A 25222-nucleotide genomic window follows, 5' to 3' on the forward strand; every position below is an offset into this window, starting at 1 on the left:
TATCTGGCTCATATTCTGGGTTCACAGAATACTCCAGGAACAAATGAACAAACATGTCTGTTCCATTGTATCAAGGGACATATCGGTCCTATTGTGTTAGGAACACAGAGGCCCTGCCAGTTCAGGTATATTAAGGAAAGGAAGACCTTTTAGTCACCCGTTTGGCCACACAGTCATTCATGAATGCACCTAACCATTTATTGAGGGCCTACTGTGCGCTTGAGGCTGCACTAGACTATGGCAGCTCTACCAAGGACAAGGCAGATAACGTCCCTGTTTCTTTTAAGTTTATATTCTAACATCGACAGGAGGGATGCAGGCAATAAATAAGCAGACACATGAACAAAGTCATTAACAGCTTGGGTCAGCCACAGGAAGATAATAAACAGTTCACTGTGCAGAAGTGTCAGGGGTTGGAGTCTCGCTAGTGGAGGTGTTTGGGCCTGTGTGGAAGGAAGCATGGGGCAGCGGAGTCTCTCTCCTGCTCTTGGCTGAAGGCCCTCTCTTAGGGCAGACTGTGACCAGAAGATAGAGTGGCCTTCAGCCATACAAGTCAGCCAGTGTCCACGGTTTCTTCTTCCCCTGATTTTTCTCTCTAGAGCAGAAGGGACAAATAGGAAGAAAGTGTGAGAGAAAGTGACAAGCTCACACCTCAGTCTCTTTACTCTTCTTCCCTTTAAACTTCTTTGGTGACATTTTAAGAATGGATGTTTTAAGGTTCCCATCAAGTAAAAAGGTTCTTCAAATTGGAGGCAGGTATTTTGTGAATTTTGATAAAGGACTAGAACTGACAGCTCTGCTAGGCAGAGTGAAAAGCTTCATGCACCTGCCTTCCATCCCTTCCCTGGTACTCCCAGCTATCAACCCTGACCAAGGACAGTTGCCCTGCAGAGGTATCTGTGCCACCTCCCCCATGGATTAGAGAGAGGAGAGAAGCCAAGGACAGTGGTAAGGTGTGAGGATTGCTTTACACTGGACAGCAGCTGCAGGCACACACTCCAAGGCCATCTCTGTGGTGGGGACCACTGGCTCAGATCTCAAGGTACTGACCTGCCTGGGCCTGGGTTTCCTTGCTGGAAACCAGGGTTGCTGATGGACCTCATGAGTGTTCACATCCTTCCAGGTGCTGGTGTCATCTAAAGACTGAATATTGTGACCCACTTAGTCCTCACAGCAGCCCCATGTTAAGGAGGTTTCAGTAGCAGTTTCAAACAATTCACAAAAGGGTCCTGCAGAATTGACTCTCACTCTAACACCAGTTTCACATTCTTCCTGTGGCCCAATATGGTGGGTAAGGAAGGGATTCACAGAGTCTAAGGCTCAGAGTTTAAAGGGCTCCTCCTGGGTTGGTAGTTGGAAGAGCCAGGATTGGAATCCAGGCAGTTTGACTGCAGTTTTTTTTCACTCTTGACAGGAATACTTCTTTTCCTTGTAGAATGAGACATTGCAAGTAACAGGTCTGCTAGATAAATGTCACCTCCTTGCATTGTCTTGATGGAAAAGTATTTTACCCTCTGCCCTCCAATACTGCTCATATTTTCTTCACTATAGGTTCATTCTGTGGGTTCGGCTACTGCTGGATTTCAACCAGGAATACTCAAAAATTTTACAGAAAACATGTGCTCCCTTGCATATTTTTAAGTTGACATCTAAATTTATTTTATCACAAGTTTAAGTAGTTTCATAAGGTGTTATGTCTTGTTAGAGATATTGCCATTTTATAATAAAAATCACTACATCACCTTTTACATTTATCAGAAGGAAATTGAATAGAGTAGCACATTGATACCTACCATCATCTACTTAAGAATAGAAACAGCCGAAAAAGCAAAACAAAACAAAACAACAGGCTCTTTAGCACTTGAGGATTTTGATTTATTCCATTTTCTCCTAAAATTCCATTTCACTTCCTCCACAGAATTATACTGTTGCTGTATAGTCTTATGGTTTAAAGTCTTTTATTGATCACCCCATTATATATACATTAATGTTAATTTTTAAAAACAATTTCTATGATTATAGGTTCTAAACGGTAAAATATTTTTATTCTCCTTGAGGTATTCTCATAATAATTAGCATTTTATAATTGATCAGAATATTATACATAAATAAAAAATTTTGTTAAAATATTAGGTATGTAAAGCAAAATACCATGGAAGGGTCTCTCATAACAAGAGACTTGAGACTCCCTTTTACAATTAATTTATGTGTCCCTGGGTGCACATTAATTACTGCTACAACATAAATAACAAAAGCAGAGAAGGTATATTGAGTCACTAGTAAATGGGAGACTTTCCATAGCATATTTATTAATGATTGTTGTTGAGAGCTTTATTTATTGTAGAATTTGTAATGTGTTTTCATTAAATTAATCTAAATCTCATAAGCTCCTTGTAGAAATGAGTAAAGGAGCAGACACATGGTTGATGGCAGGAAGAAGTGAAAAATGAGTGTAGATACGCCTCTAAGATGAGTTTCTATGACCTGAGGCAGTGATGCTAAGCAGCTGGATGGAACTGTGGATGCTTTTAGCTTCCCTTCCTCAAAATCATGCAAAATATGCGTCCAAGGCTTGAATGAGCCATAGGTGAATGAGTGTCACCTGCCAAGTTCCTTCTCATTGAGAATAAGGGAAGTGCAGAGTCTGTGGGGTTGGGATGTTGAGACTTCCCAGGGAGCTTTGGATAAATCTTAAATATTCTAATTCTAACTTGGGAAGAACTTTGCATTTGTGACTGAGATGAAATAAAGCCACCTTCAAAATTTGTTACTGATATTCTCATTATTCTTTGCCCCCAGGGCTTATCCCTCAAGAGTTGGGGAAGGAAAAGGTGGAGTTTTTACACTAAAATTCATCCACTCTCTCAGTCTATGAATTCAGAACCTTCCAACATGATGTATGTGATTATTAATAAAAGTATACATAAGACAAAGAAAAACAAGAGCACTTCACAGGTTTATGGTGCCTTGGATACTCATTGGAGCAGGTACTTCAATGGCTCTTCAAATTCCATTTCATTCTCCTGTTTGGAGACAGTGAAGAGCTAACAACTAGTGTTTTGGTGCCTCCTTGAACCTAGGATTGAGACATAGTTAATTTCTGCCATTCAGTGCACTTGTGTAAGATTTGGAAGGCAGGACTGAGCACAGAAGCATCTTTCTCAGGCTTCTAGCAGCCTCCCTGGACAAGAAGGCTGTTTTTTTGTTTTTTTTCCTGCTGCAAGTCCCAGTGTTTATCCTCCAGCATTCTATGTGTCAAGAAACACTGTGGCTTTGCTTTGGCAACTCCTTGATATCACTTTCTAATACCTGGATCATAGGTATGGGGGCCAATTTCCAGTTTCCTTTTGTGCAGGGACTGCTTAGCAGTGATGGTGGCTCCAGTCCCAGATGAGTATTAGATCAACTCTCTATTGCTCTAGAAAGCATTCAAAGGACCCTGCCTGAAGCCTGCATTTGCAGGAGTTCTTATAATTTGGTATCTACCTTGTTTTTTTTTGTTTTGTTTTGTTTTTTTTTTGGTACAAAATTCCTTCTTGCTTGAAATGCCTAAAAAGGCTTCTGCTTCTTACACTAAACCCTGGCTGGTATAATTTGGCTGGTAGAATGTGAATTGTCTCTTTTCTTGATGCTCAGGAGGTTTGCTACCTTTGTGCAAATCTTGCATGATACTAACAGTTAAAATAGGCAAGATGAATACTTTTTCTTTCTTAATATGGGTAAAAGTAGCTACAAAAGAGGGGAAAAGGAAGGGAGGAAAATAGAAAGTACTGGAGAAGGAAATTGATTGAATTTATGTTATGTGCATGTCGGAATATGGCATAATGAATCCCACTATCATGTAAAATTACAATGCACAATAAAAAATTTTAAAGACATAAAAAATAAGAGGCGGTGGGGAGGTAGAAAGAGCATTGCAGCATTGCATCTCAGTGGAAGCACGTTTCTTGGCAGATCAATATTATGAAAAGGTACATATGGATGTTGCAGATATAGACCTGATTCCCTTAAATGTAGCCAAGCCCATGATCCCTTAGAAAATCTTCGTGGACATCTCAATGTTCCACAATGAGGAGGCCTGAGGCTCTATGAAGAGACATTCTAGAAACTACTCAGGGTAAATGAAGGCAACAGCTGCAGTCATTAGCCCTTCATTGTTCATTTGTGGACGAGTGAAGTTTCTGAGAGACCCATGCCTGCGATTTTGCTGTCAGGGTTTAGAGAAGCACAGGCATCAGGTTGGGTTTGATGGCAGAGGGAACATAAGGAAATGAAAGGGTGACCAATGTGAAATCCAGAAGGGCCACCGTAGCTTTAATCAGAACTGTATTTGGCTACTTATCAGTGATTCACGATGATAACTGTCTACCTAGTTCCTAGGACATAATAATGCTCACCAGCATTTGTTCAATAAGTGAACCAACAGTTCCAAAGCTTGGGGGAGGCATGAAGTAGTGAGAGGCTTTATGGTTTAAATTAGGTGAGTCCCCCAAAAGCTCAGGTGTGAGACAATGCAAGGAAGCTTAGAGGTGAAATGACTAGGTTATGAGAATAACCTAATTAATGTGTAAATCCCCTGATTAGGGATTAATTGGGTGGTGACAGTAAGCTGGTAGGTTGTGGCTAGAGGAGGTGGGTCATTGGGGGCATGCCTTTGGGTGAGCTGTGTTTAGTGTCTCTCTCTCTCTCTCTCTCTCTCTCTCTCCCTCCCCCCACTTCCTGGTGCCTTGTTCTCAGCTGCTTTCCTCCTTCACACTCTTCCACCGTGATATTCTGCCTCACCTTGGACCCTGAGGAATGGAGTCATCCTTCTATGGACCATGAGCCCCCAAATAAAATCATACTCCCCAAATTGTTCTTGTCAGGTCTTTTGGCCACAGCAGTGACAAAGCTGACTCAAACAGAAGCCAACAGTACCCTTTTCTAAACAGTCTTTAGAAGACATTTAGCAAGAGACCACCCAGGTTCGTGAAGATACGTGCTTGGAACCCTGAGTTCCTGTCCCAGCCTGGTTTGTAAGTTGAACAAGACTGGGGAGTTGCTTAACCTCACAGAAATTTATTTTCAACAGAGAAAAAGAAGATTGCAAAGGAATCCAAATTATGGGATTGTTGTAAAGAGTAAATGAAACAGTTTAGGTGGAAGAAATAGCACATTGGGAAGCATAGTATCGGTAATACAATCTTGTTCAGAAATGTGTGTCTTAGCATATGCATTTCATTTTTACTCCATATATGTATGCTATGCAGAGTTAGTAGAAAATGTTGATGTATAACTCTTTAAAAAGCAATTTATTTTTCTAGCAAGAGCAGAATTGAACAAATAAGCAATTCTTTGTCTCTACGGAGTATAGAACAAGCACAAGTCAGATGAAGCTAGAGAGAAAAGAGGATCAGAGTTAGATAGCAAGAAGTAATTGTTGGCATGAATGCTATAAAGCCTGGGGCAGGTGACAAGGAAGCCTGCTGATTCACTTCCTCCATACCACAGGTCCTGTTGGGGGCATCTGGCATTGAACTCCCCAGTGGTTGTTTTACCCTCAGGCTTCCTGCATGAAAGGTCTGGCTATTTTTCCTGCCAGTGGCTGGAGCTTGTCCTTTAGCTCTTGCTTTCTTCTTTCATCACGGCCACCATTCTGACACATTGTATCGGCTTGTCGCCCAACCCACTAGCATCACTAAACTAATGTTTGATGCCGGTAGACACCTGAACTCTTGCATCTCTGTGGAGGCATCTGCACATGCTTCATAGTTTAAACGTTTATATTATTTTGGGGTTACTGTCCTTTTATGAGCCAGGGAGTGGCAAGCTTTAGAAAACAGAAGCATTGGCAATCCCTAAATTCTGCACATCTGGCCCACCCAGTGAAAGAGAGACAGATAGACCCATAGGCAGGCAGGAACCTGTCATTTCAGCTTATTTGCATTCTTAAAAAAAAGACAGATGAGAGTAATGTTAAAATTAGACTGTACTAAAGGCAGTCAGAGTTGAGGGAATTAGTTGAATGCTTCCTTGGTAATTGTCAGTGAGGATATGAAGAGTGTGCTGTAACTGAGAGAAATGGATAACAAACAACTCAGGGAGCCAGAAATAAACAACCAGGTCTTCTCTTTCCTCTGCCTCTTGGAGGCCCTTTCTGCATGCCTATGGATGTCTTTTTTTCCTTCTTCTTTGCTTTTTTTTTCTGATGCACACTAACCCATGATAGGAGGAGAACCCAGCTGGACACTGATTCTAAGATATTTATTGTGATACAAGCTCTGCAAGGTTCTGAGCTCAGTGAGAAAGTCCAGACATGGACCCTACCCCTTTGGGTATATAGTAAGAGTGGTAAAATGTGCACATAAATAGCTAAAAGTGATCCAGAGGCAAAATCCAAAGGATGGGAGTACATAGGAGAAAGCCATCAAAGGAACTTCCTCTGAACTGGACCTGGGAAAGTGGCATAAGAAAGATAAGAAGAGGGAAAGACAGAGACAAACAGAGACAGAGATATGGAATATGAACTCATCCTTTTATCAGAGTCCCACCCTCCTTTTAATGGCATTAATGGTAGAAGATCCCAACCATCCATGTGATTGAATGTGACATAGCAGAACCAATCCTGGACTTGATTTGGATGGATCCTAGATGCACCAAATGAAATAAGACAAGAACTAAGGTACCGGGGGCCTTGAATGTCATGATAAGGAATTTACTGAGAGGCAATGGGGAATAATTGAAGGTATGTATGAATGACAAGATTGAAAACTGGGATTTGGGTAAGATTATATGGTAACAGGGTGTGGGATATCTTGGAGAAAAATAGAGACAAAACAGGGGCAACAGAAATGATGATAGTCCAGAAATGGCCAGTGGAACAGGGTTGAAAACAGTCATACCTTAAGGACCAAGCAGAGAGTCTTGTCTGCCTTCTGTGGTTTGAAGTGTCCCCCAAGGCCCATGTGATAGAAACCTCATGCCCAGTGCAAAGGTGCTGAAAGGTGGGAATGTTGCAAGGTAATTAGGTCACAAGTGCTCTGACCACATAACAAATTAATGCCATTTGGGGGGAAGTTGTTTCTGATAGCATGAGACATTCCACCAGGAGTTGATGCAGCAAGAAGGCCCCCGCCAGATGTGGCCCCTTGATCTTGCACTTCCAAGCTTCTGGAATCATGAATCACATGAATTCATCAGTCCTGAGTGTTCTATTAAAACCACACAAAGTGGATTGTGACATTGCTACCAGAATGTTAGGCCACCTACAGCATCCAGAGGATCCCAACTGCCCACGGAGTGTTTCCCTGTAAGGCAATTCTTCCAGCATTCTGTGACTGTGTCCAGCCTCCCTTCCACTTCCCTCCCTGGGTCAGCAGCACCGTTCTCTATCCTCTCCATGGATACCACCTCACTTCCAGGCTCTGTGTCTCCATCCTTCCTTCCGCCCCAGCTTCTGTCACCAACATCCTCTCTATGTTATGCTTCCATCTATAAATGTTAATACAATTGAGTAGGGAGACCAGACAACCCCAGAGGATGAGGCTTGGAACTCTGGTTCTGGAATTCTCTAGGGAAAGGCATGTAGGATATGTGCATGCATGTGGGGAAAGAGAGGGTTGGGAAGTCAAGCTCTGCCCTGTGGAGCCAGCAGCCAGGAGCAGGGTCTGTGTTTACCTTCCTTTCTCCCTTCTCCTCCACCCCACCCAGATAGATTGCTCAGAAAGCTGTGCTGACAGGAACTGCTGCTCACTGCTGTTGGATTTCAGCAAATGATAAAGTGACAGGAAGATTGTACCATGTTCTCCAAAAAGGTCTCCTGGGGAGGATGCTGAGGGAGGCTGATTGATACAGTTAGACTGTGATGTTCCTTAGGGAGAAGTCAGAGGAGTCAGGAGCAAGGAAGGAAAGAGAAGGTGAAGGAGGAGGGCAGTAGCCTGAGAAGGAACCCCTTCCACCTTGGAGAGGTGAGCTATGGTGCTAAGGCTGGGGTTCATTTGCCCTTGACCAGAAGAGAGGGCAGAGAGCTAGTCAATCGGCAGCTGCAAGAAGCCATGGGGAGCAGGGTGCATCGGGGTGGCAGGAAGGAAGGCTCCCTGCTACCTGCTGTCCTGACAAGGTTGACGTACCTAAGGAGGGAAGCTGGCTTGAGTTTCCAATTAGAAAGCAACTGTGCTGAGTGGAATCTTCTGGAATCACTCCCAGAAGAATTCTGCCAGGAGAAAAGATGCCAATCAAAGGGAGACGTAGGAAGGCAAGGGGCAGGTGGACTTCAATGCTCACTCTGAGTAGCCCCAGGTTAGGGGGGTTATTAGGCTCATTCCTCTCCCATTCCATGCTTTGGGGAGCTAGCTGATGGAGAAGTCTTGCTCAGAGTAGAGCTGGCTCTGCAAGTGCCCATCCCTCCCCACATGGCTTATGTCCCAGGGGAGAGAGGGTACATGAGATAGAAAAGGAAGCACTCCAGGAGGTAATGTGAGACTCTGAGAAGCACAAGAGGGAGGCCCTGGGCAGACATCTATGAACCCCTGGCCATGCCTTGGCTGTAGGAAAGGGTGCAGGGATAGCAGAGATAGGATAAAATGGTCTCCCATTGTGTCCGTAAAGAGGGATCTTTGTCTCTGCAGACCTGCTCCAGGGTATTGGTGCATTTAACAGAAGACAGACAAACACTAGAAAAGGCTAAAGTTAAACTCTTGGCCTGGGAAAGGCACAGACCATTCCAAAGAAAAGATCTGCGGGTGAGAGGATGCACAGGCTGAGAGGATAGGAGGAAGTAATGCAAAAGATCTAGTATAGCCTGGAAATTTAGCGGGAAAGAACTGGAAACCAGGGATTAGAGAAGGGACCGTAAATTTTGCTAGTATCCAAATGTACCATTAGGCAAAATTGAAAATGCCATCCCTTTTTAAAACACTTCAGCAGCATCTTCCAGAAATTTTCTATAATAAATATTTATATTATGGATATAAATATGAGTAGTGTCCTCTAGGGTGGTGCAGTATATAGCATGAACAGCTGTATACTGCAACTCTACTACTGGATATCATAGGAACTTGTGGAGGCAGATTAGTAAACAGGGATTTTAGAATGCTTTTGTCTGTGTGATGTGATATATGTTCCCCTTTACCATCCTTCAAGAACCTTTAGGGGAAAAAGTTACACTGCTTTTTCAAAGCTTTGGGAGTTAGATTTGTTTTTCTTTTTAATGTGTCATTGTACAAACCAGGCCTTAAGGCTGGAGCATTATGGCTGAGATTAATTTAGATGACACCCATTTGCCTGCACAGATAACAGGAGGCTTAGGGTGTGCACTCCAAGGCTGACATCTTGACCTCAATGTCACAGTAATCAGTCTCTAAAGTCCAAGTTCCTTCTTCTGTCAGGAGATCATCAGGCTGGGGGCGCTTCTGGGTCTGCCCTGCAGGATCTCCCATCCACGGTTCAACGTGGGAAGCTTCATCACAGAGAACAGAAGTCAGGTGAGCTGAGGTTCCGAGACCAACTGGGGTAGCTACTCCCAAACCAGGCTGACACTACACAGTAGAGAGTCTGAATTTCAGAACCAGGGTGAGTGTGGGAGGCCCTGAAACTAGAAAGGCTGAAACCAGGAGCAGCCAAACAGGTGGGCAGGGGACGGTGTGAAAGAATTCTGGAACCTCCAGTGGATACCTGAAGGCAGTCCTGAAGGATCCCAGCATGGATGTGGGGGGCCAGCTTCCCTCAAGGAGCTGTGCAGGTTCGACCATGCCAAGGAGAACAGCAGGGCAGAGACCTGCCTTTCTGCCACAGAGCTCCCTGGAGGTGTTCTGGGGGCGGGGGTCAGGCTGGCTAGAAAAGCTTGGGGGGAAAATGTCACAGGGAGAAGACACAGTTTTCAAAGGTGGTCTGGAGCACCAAACCTGCTAGACGCTGGCGCACAACGCAGCCGTCCTCTAGGCTACATGATCTTTCAACCTCAGCCCTGGTTCTCCTACACGAGGCAAGGAGGAGAAGGGAGCTGGAGAAGGGGTCAGAGCCATGAATCTTACCAGCTGGCTAAGCAGGATTATCGTCGCATAATAAATCCTGGGCCAGGCGTGTTTATGAGACTCTTGGAAGCTACAGGAACAATATCATTTAGGAAACATTTATGCTCACGAGATGAAAGCCGTTCCTCCCCCCACCCTTATTTATGAGGCATGCTGGGTAATTAAGTGAGAGCTGGGAAGGAAGATGGCTGGGAAAAGATCACCCCTAAATAATCCTGTCTGGTGAGGCCACCATCTGGTCTTTTGTGCATCAAGGATGGCCCCATACGGTTGGATAGTTTATGAGCAGCAAAGGAATCAAGAGACTGAGGAGGAAATACCCAAGAAATATAGTAGGTGTGGGTTGAGCCCTTGGAGTGCGGGGACCACATCTTAGTCCCTGGAGCCCAGCACAGCACCTGGCATATGGTAGGTGCCTAACACATGTTGCTGAGTCAATTCATCCTTCCACGGGCTCAAAAACAATTTTATGGGTGCTTTCATGTATCAGATTTTGCACTTATTACACACTGCTTTGCAATAATGAACAAGATGGACAAAGGCTGGCTTTGTGGAGCATATGGTTTAGCAGGGGGATTAAGCATCAAAGAAATAATGACTGATGATAATTTCACTGTGGTGGATTTTCCTTTCCCCACTTTCTATAATTAAGAAAAAAGGGAGACAAAGGAGGAATGCATTAGGGGTAAGTAGATTTGGGGTCTTACAAGACCAAGTTGTCATAAGTAGGCTTGATAACTAAGTCAAGGTTAGAACAGAAGTGGATATTCTTTCAGCATGAATAGTTTCAAAAGTTAAATTGGCATCAAGGTTGTCTGTTGGGGGTAGACCTGGAGAAGGCCTCTAGCTGGTTAGTCTTGTGTCTGATTTGTTCACATTTGTTTGGTGTTATGATAACCCACCAGGACAAGAAAGGATAACCAGAAAAGGGAGGTGGAGGTGGAAGCCAGCTGCTACCCAAAGTTGTGAACCAGCTCAAAGTTCTCTCTTCAGTCCTTCACCTTAGGACTCAGAGTTTCCTCCTCATTCTCACCCTGTCTCTGGCAGCAAAACTGTTAACTAGGTTCTTGCCTAAGACATGAAGATTCCCACACACAAGAAAGAGCGTGATCATTGAGGAGCCAAAGCCATGAGGTTGAGTGATCTGGTCTTTGTGTTTTCAGAGTGTGAACCATAGAACCAAATAAGAAGGCTTCAGTCTTGGTCCACTGAGTCACTTTGAATGTGCCTAAATATATTTCAAAAGGCATTTTCCATATCTAAATAAATTAGAATCAGATATTTTTTCATGTCTAATGAAACTATTATCTGCAAGCAATCATGAAACCTATGAAGTACCTACACAGAGTCAACACGATTGGCTTACTGTAAAGACGTGTTCAGGAGATGGGGGTGTGTCCTTACATGTGTGTGGACCTCTTGGTTACCATGAATAAGAACCAGTGAGTGGGACTCAGAGCATTGGTCCTATCTCCACATTTGGAGAAGGTGATGGTTGATCTCCCAGGAAGTCTCCATCAATACCTCCTTCTCTGAGTACACATTCATAGGTGACATCTATACCTCCTCTCCCTTTAGACCTGGCTGGACTTATAGCCCCTACTGATCCATAGATTGGAGTCTGTGAGACTTCAGAAATTCAAAAGCTGGATCATGGAAGCCTTGCAGCTTCTCTTGCATCTCTCCAAATGCTTGCTTTTAAACTTTTCCTCACAGGAGACTAGCTTGAGTGCCATGCTATGAGAAACCTCCCCATATGAGGAGGTCCTGGAGGAATAGCCCTGCTGTGCAGAGACAGAGAGGTCAAGGAGCCAGAAGGCTCTGAAATAGGAACAAGGAGCCATCTTGGAAGTGGGTCCTGCCCCAATAGACACCATGAGATGAATAGACGTACAGGCCAGCCACTTCCTTCCCAGATTCCCCAAACATACAATTGTGAACTAAGTAAAATGGTTGTTTAAGTCTCTATGTTTTAAGATAACTTATTCTGTAGCAGTAGATAATTGGAGAAGACTCACAGAGCTTCAGTCCATTCTGCTAGGTGTCTGAGTCATGTATGGACTGAGCAGGCTCTGAGCAGGCTCAGTTAACTTGAGACTCCTCTGTTGAGAAGCAGCAATTTCAGTTGAGCCATTCCCATTTCTGGAAGAGAGGAAGCCAATCCTCCATCTCAGACCCTCCTGGCTCTGGCTAGTGATGCCCTGTGAGTTCTCTTCAGCCCCCACCCCTCTCAGCAACAGCAAGCTTGAGCTCCCAGGCCTGGCCTGGCACGTGGGCGCCTCCACCCATCACTGTTAGAATAAGCAGCCCTTCCTCTGGGGGAGGGTAAGGGTCCTGTGAGGACATAGTGCCTGGCCCAGTGCCAGCTGCTGGGAGATGGCTGGGAGACAGCGGCAAGGCGATGATGATGGCCTTTTCCCAGCAGGCAGGGGCCAGAGAAGGCAGAGGATCAAAAATCGGTGGGACAGCTCCAGAGAAAAGAGTCATATGCCGTTAAGTAATCCCAAATTAGGCTTCATGAGTGAGGTAGAGTCTATCTTTAAGACTTGAAAAAGTCATTTACCGACAACTTTTGCTTAGTGCTTTACTTATGCTATTAAGCTTCCATTTCAATGCACAAATGAATTACGCAGAGAACACTGTAGCTGAGTTTCATCAGGCAAACAGTGGCCATGCCAGCGCCTTCCTATTACTCTAGTGTCAGCGCACAAAAGGATGTTGGATGCAGTTCTGGCAGATTAACAAATTAGCTCTGCTGCTATTACCTGAAGTGTTGCCAAACTGTCAGGGAGAGTCTAGAACTCCAGGATTGAGAGGCAGCCGTGGGGGAGCTGGCAGCTCCCTGCACTGCCGCAGCCTCTCTGACTCCTCACCAGTTCCCAGGGAAGCCTTTGTTTTCAGGTTCCAGGAGATGCCACCATCTGAAAGTTGGGAGTCCTTCCCTCAGAGGAAGCCCCCATGCATGGTCCTCGGTTTCACAATATCTGGGTGGCAGCCCATCCACTCGCAGGTAGGGAAACAAGTCTCACCAGAACCTCTGACTGCTTAAGGAGCTGATTTGAGTTATGCCCCAGAACCCAGAGGCATGTGCTCATTACCCTTCTGTGCCATCTTCATTAGGACCTGACCAGCTTGTTGTTGCTGTTTTCCAGGAACATTATGAGATGTAAAAGCTGTAAGATTTTCCACCCGTCTTATTCAATAGTTCCTCTCGCTCCTAGTTAATCTCACTTACTCTGGCATTAGAGAGGGTGAGAATAGGCATGAGCTTTATGACCTGATTTTAGTGCTTCGGAATATCTCCCCCTCTGGGCTTGTCATGCCTTCTGAAGTTTAATCATTTGAGAATTAGCCCTCTGAGAGAAGGCCTTGCATCCTCGGGAATCCTCTGTTAAATTTCAAATAACCCCAACTATGATGCCAAATGAACCCCCAGTAGCATTAACATTCCAGTCCTTCTCAAAAGCTGTGCCTCCCCTACACCCACAACTGACAAAGAGATGTCACTCAGGTGTTCTCCCAATTCAAGGTTCACACTGCCCTCTCTGCCTCCACCAGCTTCACTCTCTGCTTCCTGAACTGTATTGAGTATTTCTGGCTTCAGATTTCATGCTGCCACCTCCCTATTGTTGGATATTCCTCACGTGTCTGATCAACCCTGTGCATTCTTTATCAGTCACGGTCAGAATAGTCTTCAGTTGCTCTTCCCTAGACTCTCCTGGTTAGATACCTTGATGGTTGCCTGGGATTGTATTCTCCTACATGATTCCCATATACACCTGGCTCTTACTGCAAGGTTGATTAGCAAGGCTCTGAGGAAAGAACGGAAGACCCTAAGAAAGCCCTGATGAGTGACAAGACACTAAGCTAAAGCTTTGTGGTGAGTTAGATATGGTTTGTGCCCCAAGGGCTAGTGCATTGGAAGCTTGGTCACTAGGGTGAGTATATAGAGAGATGGTATAATCTTGAGGAAATAGGCCTACTTGGTGGTCATTAGTTCTTTGGGGGTGCTGCATTTGGAAGGAAATAAGTTAGCTCTCTTGGGACTCCAAGTAGTTCTAGTGAGAGGGGTTTCTATAAAAAAAAGTGAGCCAGGCTCCTTCTGACTCTGACTTCCTGTCTCACTATGTGATCTCTTCCTCTCACACAGGCTCTTTCTATCGTTATGCCACACACCATACTGTGACATGTCCAAGGAACTCTCACTAGAGCTCTCACTGTCACCATGCTTTGGACCTCCAGGACCATGAGCTAAATAAAACTCTTTTCTTTATACATTACCCAGCCGTGGACATTTTGTCGTAGCAATGGAAAACAGACTAATGCAGACTATTTCATGGGTTTGAGCATGAAGTAGGATGGAAAGACAGGAAGTAAAGTGGAGAACTCCAAAGGCAATCTCTGGTTCTTGGCTCTCCACCTGGTTGATTATAAGCAGCCCATTTTATCATATTCCTGGCTAAAGTTAAACTCAGAATTTACTTTTTTAATCTTATCCACTGGGCAGGCAACTGATTTTAATTTTTCCAATGTCACTCCCTCCCCTAAGGCATCCCTATAATCATAATCAGATGATCTGTTAATTGGCTTTTCCCATGTCCATCCTGACTCACAGCCCTTGGCTCCCATTAGTAACTACTATAAAAGTCATCGCATTACAGAGAATTACAGTTGGAAGGGGCTTTTCTCTTATAAGGCCAGAGAGATAAAGAATTTTGACCAAGATCACAAAGTCAATGAGTAGCCAAACTGAACTCAGCCAGTCGCATCCCTCTGCTGTCCCTCTTCTCTGTTTGTTCTCTGGCAGCTGGCCTTTAGGACAGTATTACTTCCAAGCAGTAATTCTTGTTCACACAGTGGCTCTGAGATAGCATAATGACTTTACAGAAACTGTAACCTAGGTTGCCTATGCCCAGGACACTCAGATGGCAAAGGGAGCAGGTCCTTTGAAATGTGTAGAAATCAGTTTACCTAAGGGTGGGTATGGGAAAAGTGTATGGTTAATCAATTTCTTTATTTTCTATGTGACTATTAACTTGTTTAGAACAGTCCACAAATCATTTCCTGCTAGGCAACCCCTGAGAATCTGGGTTGTATCACGGGCGGGCATCTATCTAATAAACACTTTAGGACACCAATAGTACACTTACTTCAGTACTAGGTATTGAGGATTCAGCAGTGAACAAGACAGACAGCTGCCTGCACTCAGAGGCCTTCCAGCTAATGGAGGGTACAGATCAATACTTAGTTTGCAGGGCAAGAAGTACTGTACTATAACATGGAAGGGTTAGGATAGAATGCTCATATGTGATGTTTTCCAAACCAGGATACTCAGGGAAAGGAAAGGGGGAACCATTAATAATTATCTCAGGACAAATGCAAACTAGGACCATCCTGGGAAAACTGGAACATCTAGTCATCCTAGTTATGAAAATAAAAAGGAGTGAAGAAACAATATGGAGGGAGTGGGGTCCGAGAGGGTTTCCTAGAAGAGATGAGCTGACTTGCAATAACTTTCCTATACTGAGGATTCCAAGAATTCATATTGATAGGAATATTCTGAGTATATATAAGAGATTCAAAACCTATATAATAATATATAAGAATATATAGTATATTATAAGGATATATAAGTATATCAACATAAGAATGTAAGAGTATATAAGTGTGTGCGTGTGTTTGTGTGTGTGCGTGTGTGTGTGTGTGTGTGTGTGTATGTGTGTGTGTGTTATAAGAGATTCAGACTTTATTCTAACTTTATTCATCTTATCCACTGGGCCTGTAACTGATGTTGATTTTTCCAATATTACTCCCTCCTCCAGGGAATCACTATGCTCACAATCAGATTATTCTCAATTAGCTTTTCCCTCCTCCATCCCCCAGAAACAAAGCCATTTCCACAAGATTCTAGGCCAAAACTTCAATTGCAAAAGTAGCCCCTGATTCTCCAGAATGAGTAGAAATTTTTCCTTTTGCCCAAGACCAGGGGTGGTCAGAACGAAGTCTCTTTCCCAAGTACCACACAATGTCAGGTTTTTTTTTCTATCTGCTCAATGAAGTTTTTGTCCCTGGTTGAATCAATATTTTCCTGCAGCGTTTTTTTCTAATGTCTCATCTCATATCTTTTCCTCTCTCCTTTCTTGTCTGGCTTTTATGCTTCTTGTCTCCACAGCATGTCCCAGATGTTTTCCCCACTGTTGGTATATCCTCTGTCACTCACGTTCTGACCCATTGCAATATTAGCAGTCTCTAATCTCACACTTCATCCATGGAAAAAACCACATCCATAACAAGGGGAAAAAATGGACACTCAAATACACAATACCTGTGAGGAGAAAGTGTCCATTCACTGCAATACCCTGCTAGGTTTTAAAGAGCATTGTTAATCAATTAAGCTCTGTAAGAGGCAACATTGTGTATAACGATGCTGTCACAGGTATAAGGTAATGAAGAATTGAGATGAGAGTCCTCTTAGATACTGCATTGGGATGGAACCTCAAGGAGAAAGCCAATGGGCAACTGATGTAATGAGAGGATAATTACAGCAGCCAAGATCTCTCATTGTCTTATGCACATTCAACTGGGCCATATGCCTCCTCCATCCACATCTCCTTGATCTAGGGAGGTCTAGGGAGGTTCTGAGACAACTAATGTGAAAGTCAGACATATGAATTCTTTTTTTATATACTGGGGTTTGAACCCAGAGGCATTTATCCACTGAGTCACATCTCCAGCCTTTTTTTGTATTTTAGTTAGAGACAGGGCTTCACTGAGTTGCTTAAGGTCTTGTTAAGTTGCTGATGCTGGCTTTGAACTCGTGATCCTTCTGCTTCAGTCTCATGAGATGTTGGCTGGGATTACAGACATGTGCCACTGCACCCAGCCAGACATATGAAATTTTAACTTGCATAATTTTAACTCACCCAAACCTAGCAAATTTTTAAATTTCCTATGTGTAGTTAATCTTGCCTTAAGGATTGTCTTTGTACATAAAAATGAGGTAGGATCCCACTGCATTTCACAGTAACCTCCTTCACACAATTGAATTAAGAACAAATGAACAGTAAAGTATTTGCAATGCGGAATTTGCTGTAAGAGGAAACATTTTAAAATTCAGCCACTTTAGGCAGGATATGTGTGTGGTGGAAGAGATGGGATGGGAGGGAGAGGGGCCAGAAATAATAGAATTGATTCAAAAGGAGATAAAGAAAGCAACTATAGAGGAAAAGGCTTTGAAATAAAATGGGAAGTGCTTGACATAGATCATTAAATCTAGTAGGTAGGTAGAGTTCTAACAAATACCCTGGGAGATCATAGAAGCCCTCACACCAACAAAGACACACTTAAAAAAAATGGATTTTGCAGAGAGGCCTTTTCATTTGGGAGTTGTCCCTTCTGAGATGCCCCTGGTGTGAAGGCCTGTATACTAACAACTGGGAGTGAAAATTGAAGGGAAAAGAGGAAAGTGGTGTGATTGATGGATCCTATTTGGTCAAAGCAGCTTCTTATATGCATTCAGTATTGAGCATCTGCCGAAAGACACGGAGAAAGCTCTGCAATCTGGTATCATTCATGATGCCCAAACAAGGCTTTACTGGTGGGAGGCAAATTGGGGTGCCACAGTCTTGTAATTAGAATCAGGTAAAGGCCAGATCAGGGACAGCTCCTGGTCTCTTCTGTTTCCCCCACCATCCATTCTACCAGTTTATTTCATCTGACTATTTTTTTTTGAAATTGGCTGCATTATAGCTTGATGGCTGTGTGCAGTTTATCCTCAAATGTGAGGTCAGTTGTTCTCAACTAATCCTTTTAAGTGTTCCAATAAAACACCATTTACAAATTATAAAGAAGTGGTACCCAGTGGAATACATCAGGTTCTTGCTCCATTTGCAAGGTAGCATCTGAACAGAAACTGCTCCTCTGGGGAGGAGCCACCCTCACAAATACACTTCATGTATTTATGGCAAATGTAATTTACCTTTGGCTCTGAATCAAGAGCTCTGATGCTCTTCACATGACCACCATGAAGTAGGATAGCGATGCGGAACACTGGCAGTGGCATGACACCAACAGAAGCTGTCAACACAAGCCTGGGCCGCTGAGGCTGGGTATCCCCCTTGGCCAAGAGACTCAGCAGAAACAAGCTGAGATCCCTAAGGCAGCATTTGTATCAAACTCTGGGGTCAAACAGGGTGATTGTGGCTGAAATATGAAGGATTTAAAAACCATTCATACCATCACTCCTGGTTTATGACCCGGACTTGTATTTTCTGCAGAAGGGTTGATGGCTTTGGTTTATGAGAACCAATTAACTCGTGACAGATTCCTGGAATACCATTCTGATTCTCATTCTCATGCCTTCTCTTCACCACCATCCATTTCTAAATCTCTCTCTCTTTCTCTCTCTCTCTCTCTCTACACACACACACACCTGTACCCACATGCATCCACACACACATCCCACAGATATTCCTCTTCTTCCTCTTTCTATAACAATTGGAACCTTATTTATGGATTAGAAAATGGGAGGGTTTGAAGCACTGGGCCCAGAGCAGAAGGGAGGGCTGGGGCTCCGCAGGCTTCCTGAGCCATCTCTGGTATGTTACAGCTGAAAGAAACCTTGGCACCACCCAGATGGCTGAGGAAACTGAGACCCAAAGATGACGGTGACACAAGGCATCCGTGACTTTCTTGTCCAAACCAAAATAAAGCTGGTTTCACCCACACCTACACTCCTCCAGTGCCAGCCTAAACCTGCACCCAGTGGCATCCTTTTACCTGTGCTCCACACCACACCGGAAGAACGCTGCCACGTCCACTAAGGTGAGGTTTTCCTCACAAGACACAGGAAGGAATGAGAACAGCCAAAGAGCAGGGGCAGAGTTTTCCAGGGTGCCTCATGAAGGTCATCTGGCCATTCACATTACGGAGGAGGACAACTGAAATCTCAATTACCGTTATGACCTGAAGAGAACCCTACAGCCATCTTAAGAAAGCCAGACGAAAACCAGTTTTCTTCTCCAGCCACTGGTCCTTCTACTCTGGGCTTGCTGTTCCCTTGTCTGCTGGGACCTCCAGCTCCAGCCCAAACTCCACTTCAACCTCACAGCAATGACACCAGAGCCCTTGCTCCGGTTCACAGTGGCTGTCGAGAAGGAAGGAGAGGGATGGAGTACGTGACCAGCAGTCCCGAAGACCCGGGCACTGAGCCCCAAAGCCAAATCTCCCTCCCTTCTGCTTAACACAAACCCAAGCCAGCAGAGGAAAGCCATGCTGAGGTCACCACATTCCTAGTGGATACAGAGCGTCTTTGTCCAAGGCTGCCAGGCCTCTGGCTCTGGCTGACTCAGGCTGGCAGGCTCAAGCTGAACATTCTCTCCCCACTGAAAAATGAGCATTCTCAGAATCTCAGGACACAGCCATACAAGAGCAAGTATACACACCCACAGACACATGCACATGCTCACACACACACACACACATACACACACACACACACACACACACACACCAGCTAGGAGCAAACACTGAATAAGACACACTTGACATAGAGCCCAACTTGATCTCCAGAAGGAAAAGATTCTACAAGAGCAGGGTCTGAGGGTTTGACCATTTCCAATTTCCTTCAGTTTTTTTTCTCTATGAAAGGGGAATAACAATACTTATCTAGAATGATTGTTATGAAACTAGAGAGAAATATAAAACCCTTAACCTAGTAATTGGATTGATAAATTACAGTGTATGCCATTATCATTAGTTGGGATATCTTTTATGCAACACTTCCTCCTTTCTCTGATAACATTCTTCTGACCCAGAAAGGAGGATGTCCCCAGTCCAGAATTCTACTGGCATCTTAATGGGAAAAAAATGCCATCAGGAGGCATAGGACCTGGCATGGGCCAGCTGGGGGCCTCAAGCCCAATTGAGTGGGAGTACTAGCCTCTGCTGGCTGTCTGGACAAAGAAACCATTGGTAACTGTGTATTTCCAAAGTTCTGATTATAATTTGAGCTCACTGATGCTGTTCTCACTGAGCAACATATTGGCACATGGCAGGGGTGGGGAGAGGGATGAAGAAGAAGCAGGAAAGAGCTTTGTCTCATTGCTTCCAGCCCAGGGCAGCTCTACCAACTTCTAACTCATTCCAAACTTTAGGTAATCCATATCCAGGGATTAACTCACTGATTGGGTTAAGAGTCTCATAACCCAATCATTTTACCTCTAAACTTTCTTATATTGTCTCACACATGAGCTTTTAGGGTATATCTCATATCTGTAGAATCGGAGCAAGAAAGAAATTCTACTGGTCAGGTGGCAAGGACTATAACTTGCAAACTGAATATTGTATAGTATGGACTGGGAAGAGGAATCTGGCCTGTAGACCCCAGAAGAGACTTAGGGAGACAAGCAGAGAGACACAGAGAAGTAAAACAAAGCATGCTACAGCACCTAGACCTTGCTTGAGGCCCACCTACATTTTTTTTTCCTTTGGCTATTATGAGATAACCCTAAAGCCTGGAAATACATCCACGACATTAGCTTGAGTTGGTTTATGACACTTGCAACTTAATTTTTCTCCCCTAGAAATGGTAATGATGATGGTGATGATGATAATGTTATCAACGTAATGATGATTATATGCACATACAGATAGAATATATCTTTGACCTCTGTATCCCCAAAGTTACTTAAGAATATGGCTTAATGTCCCCCCTCTAAAAAGATAATGGTGTAGAACACCCCAGGGCAACTGGGAAACCTTTGCCTGGGTTACTATCATTAAATATGAGGGAGAAGGTTGATTGAGAGTAAGGACAAAAACATCTGCCTGGTCCTCCTCTCTTCCTGAAGTTTGTTTTGGAATGTACCTTGCTTGCTAAAAACGACATGATTCTTTGGAGCTCTGTCATTTACCCTGGGCAAATAGACTTTCTGAACTTTAGAAATGTTTAAATATTCCTACCACTGTGAACGCGGGTATGTAAAGCGTCAGACACAAAATTGAGTTTTCAACGGGTGGTAGCCGTTATTAGTAGTTCTCCCTAGGCTTTAGTTGATTTTTTCACTGTTGTGACCAAAAGACCTGAGGAACAATTTTTGAGGAGGAAAAGTGTAGCTGGGGCTCATCATTTCAGAGGTCTCAGTCCATAGATGGCTGACTCCATTTTTTAGGGCCCCAGGCAAGACAGAACCTCATGGCTGAAAGGTGTGACAGAGAAAAGCAGTGGGAACATGATTCCCAATGATCCACACTACCTGTCTACAGTTACTGCCTAGTTAATCCCTATCAGTGGATTAGTGTACTGATTAAGTTAATACTCTCATAACCCAATCGTTTCACCTATAGATTTTCTTGCATTGTCTCACACATGAGCTTTTGGGGAACACCTTATATCTAAACCGTAGCACCCTATTTGTGACCAACATCCACAGAACCTCAGTGCATATTTCCATAATCAACATTCCCAAATATAAGGAAAAGCATACTCTTGAGGCAGAAGAATGTGGACATTTTCTTTCTCCATTGCTAGTGTAAGGCAATCCTAGAATGAGAGAGGCAGTAGAACTGGCAGCTTTCAGAAATCCTAACTTCACTTTACCCTTAGCCAGTACCCTCCATCCTCTACCTTTGGGCAACCACATTTACTGGTACTCAATATTTTACTAGGTACTCTGGAAGGATATAAGGATATAATTTGTTCTTTGTTCCTATTCAAAGAAAAAATTGAACCCATGGTTCTTCTAATTCTCTAGAAATTTACTATGAACTTTATATTTTTATAAAGCAATACCAACTCCAATTAATGTGGCACAAATGAAGTGTCTGCATGCAACATAGGTCCTGAGGTGAGAGCCAAGCAGATTAAACTAAGTTCTGATCCAAGGTGGGAGAAGATAAGAGTTCATATGATGACAAGGAAACTGGGAGGAAGGAAACAAGTTGAAAAAGTGTAACGTTCTTCACACATCCACCAGGTATTCATGGGAGGGCACACTTAAGAAATGAGAAGCTTGGGCCAGAGAAGAGGTGGGCGGGTGTGGCTGGTGATACATGTTCTCCTGTTATCTAGTGTGCTGGGGGTCATGTGAAAGAACAGACACCCTCACACAGAAGCTTTAGCTGCACACTGGAACCACCTGGGGAGCTTTAAAAATAAATACTGATGGATACTTGGTCTTATCCACAGAGAATCTGATTTCATGGGTCTGGGATGCTGCCCAGGAATTAGGATTTTTCAAAACTCCTCTTGATTCTTATTTGCAGCAAAGGCTGAGAACTGCAGCCCTACACTAGGAAGCTCCTCTCCTCTACACAAGGGAGAGGAGCAAGAAGCCTAAGGACTTTTTCATCTGTTAATGTGAATAAGCTGGGTGTGGAAAGCCAGATGGTTTGGGGCCCAAGGGTAAGAGAGATAGTTTCATAAGTATAATCATCACAGTTCCTTAGAGTCTGATCTTACCCATAAGAGTGACCTAAGCTCAGACGTCCTTCTAACACCTCCTCTCTTGACACACTGCTCAGACCCCCCAGGCGGACACCCGTGGGGTCAGTGCCTGAAGGAAACTTTCATTGCCTGTGTCCTGAGAGACCACTCATTGTGAGAAGGAGGTCAAACTCAGTTGAGTGGGAGGTACTAGCCTCTGCTGGCTGTCCGGACAAAGAGACCGTTGGTAATTGCATATTTACAAAGTTCTGATTATAATTTGAGCTCATTGATGCTGTTCTCACTCTTGGCACATGGCAGGGTGGGGAGGTGGAGCAAAGAGATGCAGGAAAGAGCTTTGTCTCATTGCTTCAAGCCCAAGGGAGCTCTAGAAACCTCTAACTCATTCCAAACTTCAAAGAGTCTACCCAATGAGCTGCAAACCTAAGTATTTTGAGACTACATTTCAACTTAGGTTCATCTGTAATCAGCATCTGTTAGGTGAGACTTCTTGCGGTTCATATAAACTGATAATAACAAAGTATGGACCACACGGTCTACACTAGTAGAAGACACAGTTTGAAGTGGCACTGAGAGATTCATTCCCCTCAGTGAACACACTCCCCACCCACACGCAACCCTGAAGTCATTTTGAACAACAGGGCCCTGCCCTACCCCCTTAGGTAGAGTTGATTTGATGAATGTTGAGTTTCTGACCCAAACTGGGTCAATCAGAGAATTTCCTCAGGACTTAGTGAGGCTCTTTCCATAACTCAGGAGCTACAGGGGAATGTTTCCTGCTGGAGGCACAAGAAACAGAGGAAGGAGGATGAGCTTCATGGGATAATCAGGAATAAATCCTCAACTGTCAGCAGCACTCACCTGACCTGAGGCCCAGATACATTCTTGCCCTTGGGTTCTATAAGACATTTGTATAACCTTCAGTATACGAATAAATTGTCCTTTAAAATGTGAGCTGTCTTGAGCTATTCCTGTTATTTAGAACTAATAATAACAACAAAAACTTACATTTATATACCCTTTGCTTATGTGCCAGACACTGTTCTCTCTACATATTAACTAATTTAATTTTGACAGCACCCTTAGGAGCCAGGCTATGTTATGATCTCCAATTTATGGATGAGGAAATGGAAACACAAGAGATTAACTAAGTTGCTTGAGATTACACAGACCAAATATTATAAAATAACACAGCCCACATGGATCCACATTCAGATTCTGTTTACGACTTTCTTATGCAAACTCCATCAAGAGGCAAGCCACTCAGTTTGTAATTAATAGTGACATGAGATCTGTGACAAAGTGCCCAAAGAGCCACAGTCCTCAGCCTCCCACCTCCATCTGAGGGGGTGGGGATAAGAAAGGCAGATCAGGATGGAAGCCATTCCATATGGAGAAGACAGTATGGAGGTGGAAGTGGCCTGGCATGGGCCAGAGCATCACCTGATGAAGAATCACCTGATTGCCAGGAGGCCTGCAAGGGGGTCCTGAGACTCACACTAAGGTGATTGGGCAAAGGGAAGCTCTGAAGGTTTTGAGCAAAAGAGACCCTTGATGACTGTGGAATTAAGAGCATTGCCCTGTGCTGGGAGAGTAGATGGAGGGCATGGAGCCCACTGGGAGACCCTGGAGACCTCGCTAAAAGAGAACATGAAAGTTGGGAGAGAGCAGGAAATGGAGATGGCATGGATTCCTATTTTGGTTCCACTTTCAACATGCTCTGGTTTTCCCCAGAGGCTCAAAGACCATGTGTTTGGTTTTTCTCTCTTTCTACTTAAAGGATCTGCAGTTCAAGGTAGGAAAAAAATCTAGTCTACTTGTCAGTCATCAGGTGGTCACATAGATGGAACCTACTGTGAGCACAGGCCTGGACGAGTTCCCTAGAGGGTTACAAAGGCAGGAGAGGAACAGGCCTCTGCCCCAGACCAGAGAACCTGCCTGCAGATCCTGAAGTACAGCCCATTTGCCTAGCTGCATCCCTCGCCTGGTTTCAGAAAAGTAAATATTCACCATTGAGAAATACAGACAGGGACAAAAGTCCCATGGTGCTTCAGAACTTTTTTCTGTGGTGTTTGCATAATGTGGAACCTTCACTGCTCAGGAGGCAAATGATGGGGAAAGGGGGGAAAGATCCATGACTGAGCCTCAAGCATTAAAGTTAAAAATGGATTTCAATAAAACATGATATAAAAACAAGAAATAACTGTAAATGGAATTGAAAGCAAATGACATAAAACTCCAGCACGCGGGTACTCATTGTGATTCTGGAAACTTCACTTCTTGCAGCTGCATAGTCATTCGTATTCAAGGCTTTTTTTTTTTTTTTCTTTCCACTACTGTGAATTTGTCACTTGTGGTGACGTATGGCAGCTCTCTGGTTTCAGATAGTTTCTGCTGTCCTTCTAAACCTCAAGCAACTGAAGCTGGACAGGTGCCCAATCTTCCCCAGGGAGAGGGGAAAGAAAAATATGGTTCTAATCAAAGAGGAGGTCAGGTACAATGTGACCTCAGCCCCCCACCCCATCAGTAAAGAGCCACAGCACCCCCGGGGTTTCCCTGAGACTTCTTTACTTACCAGCAAAACAGAAGCCATTGCCCCAGCTCAGAGAAGTCTCCTGAAGAGAGGACAGGTAAGGGGGATGTCAGGAGACTCTGGCTCCAGGGTCATCAAGTTGAGAGGGAATCTGAGTAGGGTGAAGACCAGTTGGGGGTATGTCCCCAAGTGACAGAAAGCTCACAGAATCACTGCAAACGTAACATGGGTCCT

The 25222-nt window shown here is 44.0% G+C and overlaps 1 long non-coding RNA gene across 1 annotated transcript; it reads right to left on the minus strand.

Moving 5' to 3' along the window:
* Positions 1 to 276: 276 nt before the first annotated feature.
* On the minus strand, positions 277 to 25222 carry LOC144376861 (uncharacterized). The gene is made up of 2 exons (XR_013437230.1): positions 25031 to 25222; positions 277 to 595 (listed from the first exon to the last, which is right to left on the minus strand). It is a non-coding gene; the product is annotated as an uncharacterized LOC144376861 (long non-coding RNA).

The sequence above is a fragment of the Ictidomys tridecemlineatus genome, chromosome 4 (genome assembly GCF_052094955.1).
Source record: "Ictidomys tridecemlineatus isolate mIctTri1 chromosome 4, mIctTri1.hap1, whole genome shotgun sequence".
NCBI lineage: Eukaryota > Metazoa > Chordata > Mammalia > Rodentia > Sciuridae > Ictidomys > Ictidomys tridecemlineatus.